Source organism: Triticum aestivum, chromosome 4B (assembly GCF_018294505.1).
Source record: "Triticum aestivum cultivar Chinese Spring chromosome 4B, IWGSC CS RefSeq v2.1, whole genome shotgun sequence".
NCBI classification, from domain to species: domain Eukaryota; kingdom Viridiplantae; phylum Streptophyta; class Magnoliopsida; order Poales; family Poaceae; genus Triticum; species Triticum aestivum.
In genome coordinates, this window is record NC_057804.1 from 181304690 (window position 1) to 181309380 (window position 4691).

The window sequence follows — 4691 nt, forward strand, 5'->3', positions numbered from 1 at the left end:
AGGATTTCTTCTTCTTCTTGTCATCAGAATCATATTCCTTGCTCTTCTTCTTCTTCTTCTCATTGTCCCACTGTGGACACTCAGATATGTAGTGACCAGGTTTCTTGCATTTGTGGCAGGTTCTCTTCTTGTTGTCATGAGTGGAAGCTTCATCATTTCTTGAGCTAGATCGTGAAGACTTTCTGAAGCCCTTCTTCTTGGTGAACCTCTGGAACTTCTTCACAAGCATGGCAAGTTCCTTTCCAATGTCTTCAGGATCGTCAGAACCGCAGTCAGATTCTTCTTCTTCAGATGAGGAAACAACTTTTGCCTTCAAAGCACGAGTTCGTCCATAGTTGGGGCCATAAATATCTCTTTTCTCAGAAAGCTGGAACTCATGTGTGTTGAGCCTCTCAAGTATATCTGACGGATCGAGAGTCTTGAAGTCAGGATGTTCTTGTATCATGAGGGCAAGAGTGTCAAAGGAGCTGTCAAGGGATCTCAGCAGTGTCTTGACGATTTCATGCTTGGTGATCTCAGTGGCGCCGAGAGCCTGAAGCTCATTTGTGATGTCGGTGAGGCGATCAAACGTGAGCTGGACATTTTCATTGTCATTTCTCTTGAAGCGGTTGAAGAGATTGCGAAGAACACTGATTCTCTGGTCTCTTTGAGTAGAGACGCCTTCGTTGACCTTGGATAGCCAGTCCCAGACTAGCTTTGACGTTTCTAGAGCACTCACGCGGCCATACTGTCCTTTGGTCAGATGACCACAGATGATGTTCTTTGTAGTCGAGTCCAGTTGAATGAACTTCTTGACATCAGTAGGGGTGACACCTTCACCAGTTTTGGGAACGCCATTCTTGACGACATACCAGAGGTCGACATCAATGGCTTCAAGATGCATGCGCATCTTATTCTTCCAGTAGGGATATTCTGTTCCATCGAACACGGGGCAAGCAGCGGAGACTTTGATTATCCCTACAGTCGACATAGCTAAACTCCAGGTGGTTAAACCGAATCACACAGAACAAGGGAGTACCTTGCTCTGATACCAATTGAAAGTGCTAGTTATCGACTAGAGGGGGGGTGAATAGGCGATTTTTATCGAAGTCTTCAAAACATGGAAGTTTTGAAGATAAACAATAGAAATAACCTAATTGATATGCAGCAGAAGATAAACTACAACAAGCAAGCCATAGTCAAGTATGCAATAGCGTTAACGTACGAAGACTAATAGCAGCTAGGTAGTAGGATTAGGATGGAAGATAGTATGAAGCCAATCAACAGTAGTAGTCAAGCAATGAAGTCAATAGATAAGACAGATAAGCAATGACTTCACGAACACAAACTCAAAGTAAAGGAGGGAAGAGATAGAACCAGTTGCTTGTTGAAGACACAGGATTTGTTGGACCAGTTCCAGTTGCTGTGACAACTGTACGTCTGGTTAGGGAGGCTGAGATTCAACTCAGAAGACCGTGTCTTCACCTTATTCCCCTTGAGCTAAGGACACTTAGTCCTCGCCCAATCACTCTGGTAAGTCTTCAAGGTAGAATTCCGAACCTTCACAGACTTCGTTCACCCGGCAATCCACAATGACTCTTGGATGCTCAAAACGCGACGCCTAACCAGCTGGAGGATTCACAGTCCTCAAGTGTAATAAGTCTTCAGGTCACACAGACAGAAAGACTTCAGTGATGCCTAACACTCTTTGGCTCTGGGTGTTTGGGCTTTGTCCTCGCAAGGACTTTTCTCTCTCTCAAATGCTTCGAGGTGGGTTGCTCTCAAACGACAAAAGCCGTATACAAACTCTGAGCAGTCACCAATTTATGGTGTAGGGGGTGGGCTATTTATAGCCACTAGGAAACCCGACCTGATTTGTCCAAAATGACCCTGGGTCACTAAGGAACTGACACGTGTTCCAACGGTCAGATTTCAAACACACGCGGCAACTTTACTTGGGCTACAAGCAAAGCTGACTCATCCAGCTCTGGATAAGGTTTGCTCTCATTGTCTTCGCCCGAAGACATAGGATTTGAGTTGAGCATCACTTCAGTCACTCTGACTTAGTTCACTTGGACCCCACTTAACAGTACGGTGGTTCCTATGACTCAACAAAGAAGAAAAGGAAGCAACGAATCCACACAGTCTTCGCGCTTCATAGTCTTCACGCAATGTCTTCTCATGTCATAGTCTTCAATATGAATATCTTCTCATACCACCATTGTCTTCAATGTCTTCATACATTTTTAGGATCATCTCCGGTAGGTATACCGAATCAATGAGGGACACTACCTGCGTTATCCTGCAATTCTCACAAACGCATTAGTCCCTCAACCAACTTTGTCGTCAATACTCCAAAACCAACTAGGGGTGGCACTAGATGCACTTACTGTTGGGTTTCGTAGTAATTTCAAAAAATTTCCTACGCACACGCAAGATCATGTGATGCATAGCAACGAGGGGGAGAGTATTGTCTACGTACCCAACGCAGACCGACTGCGGAAGCGATGACACGACGTAGAGGAAGTAGTCATACGTCTTGACGATCCAACCGATCAAGCACCGAAACTACGGCACCTCCGAGTTCGAGCACACGTTCAGCTCGATGACGATCCCCGGACTCCGATCCAGCAAAGTGTCGGGGAAGAGTTCCGTCAGCACGACGGCATGGTGACGATCTTGATGAACTACAGCAGCAGGGCTTCGCCTAAACTCCGCTACAATATTATCGAGGAATATGGTGGCAGGGGGCACCGCACACGGCTAAGGAACAGATCACGTGGATCAACTTGTGTCAACTTGTGTGTCTAGAGGTGCCCCCCCGCCCCCGTATATAAAGGAGGGAGGGAGGAGGAGGCCGGCCTAGGGAGGAGGCGCGCCATAGGGGAGTCCTACTCCCACCGGGAGTAGGATTCCCCCTTTCCTAGTCCAACTAGGGATCCTTCCATGTAGTAGGAGTAGGAGACTAGGAAGGGGAAGAGAGAAGGGAAGGAAGGAGGGGGTGCGGCCCCTCCCCCTAGTCCAATTCGGACTAGGCCTTCGGGGGGCGCGCGGCCTGCCCTAGGCAGCCCCTCTCTCTTTCCCGCAGGGCCCAATAAGGCCCAATACTTCTCCCCGGCGAATTCCTGTAACTCTCCGGTACTCCTATAAATACCCGAATGACTCGGAACCTTTCCGAACTCCGAATATAGTCGTCCAATATATCGATCTTTACGTCTCGACCATTTCGAGACTCCTCGTCATGTCCCCGATCTCATCCGGGACTCCGAACTCCTTCGGTACATCAAAACTCATAAACTCATAATATAACTGTCATCGAATCCTTAAGCGTGCGGACCCTACGGGTTCGAGAACAATGTAGACATGACCGAGACACATCTCCGGTCAATAACCAATAGCGGGACCTGGATGCCCATATTGGCTCCTACATATTCTACGAAGATCTTTATCGGTCAGACCGCATAACAACATATGTTGTTCCCTTTGTCATCGGTATGTTACTTGCCAGAGATTCGATCGTCGGTATCCAATACCTAGTTCAATCTCGTTACTGGCAAGTCTCTTTACTCGTTCTGTAATACATCATCTCACAACTAACATCTTAGTTGCAGTGCTTGCAAGGCTTATGTGATGTGCATTACCGAGAGGGCCCAGAGATACCTCTCCGACAATCGGAGTGACAAATCCTAATCTCGAAATACGCCAACCCAACATCTACCTTTGGAGACACCTGTAATGCTCCTTTATAATCACCCAGTTACGTTGTGACGTTTGGTAGCACCCAAAGTGTTCCTCCGGCAAACGGGAGTTGCATAATCTCATAGTTATAGGAACATGTATAAGTCATGAAGAAAAGCAATAGCAACATACTAAACGATCGGGTGCTAAGCTAATGAAATGGGTCATGTCAATCAGATCATTCAACTAATGATGTGACCTCGTTAATCAAATAACAACTCATTGTTCATGGTTAGGAAACATAACCATCTTTGATTAACGAGCTAGTCAAGTAGAGGCATACTAGTGACACTTTGTTTGTCTATGTATTCACACATGTATTATGTTTCCGGTTAATACAATTCTAGCATGAATAATAAATATTTATCATGAAATAAGGAAATAAATAATAACTTTATTATTGCCTCTAGGGCATATTTCCTTCAGTCTCCCACTTGCACTAGAGTCAATAATCTAGATCACATCACCATGTGATTAACATCGATAGTTCACATCATCATGTGATTAACACCCATAGTTCACATCGCTATGTGACCAACACCCAAAGGGTTTACTAGATTCAGTAATCTAGTTCACATCGCTATGTGATTAACACCCAAGGAGTACTAAGGTGTGATCATGTTTTGCTTGTGAGAGAATCTTAGTCAACGGGTCTGCCACATTCAGATCCACATGTATTTTGCAAATTTCTATGTCAACAATGCTCTGCATGGAGCTACTCTAGCTAATTGCTCCCACTTTCAGTATGTATCTAGACCGAGACTTAGAGATTAGTGTCAAACTTGCATCGGCGTAACCCTTTACGACGAACCTTTTTCCACTTCCATAATCGAGAAACATATCCTTATTTCACTAAGGATAATTTTGACCGCTGTCCAGTGATCTACTCCTAGATCACTATTGTACTCCCTTGCCAAACTCAGTGGTAGGGCATACAATAGATCTGGTATACAGCATGGCATACTTTATAGAAC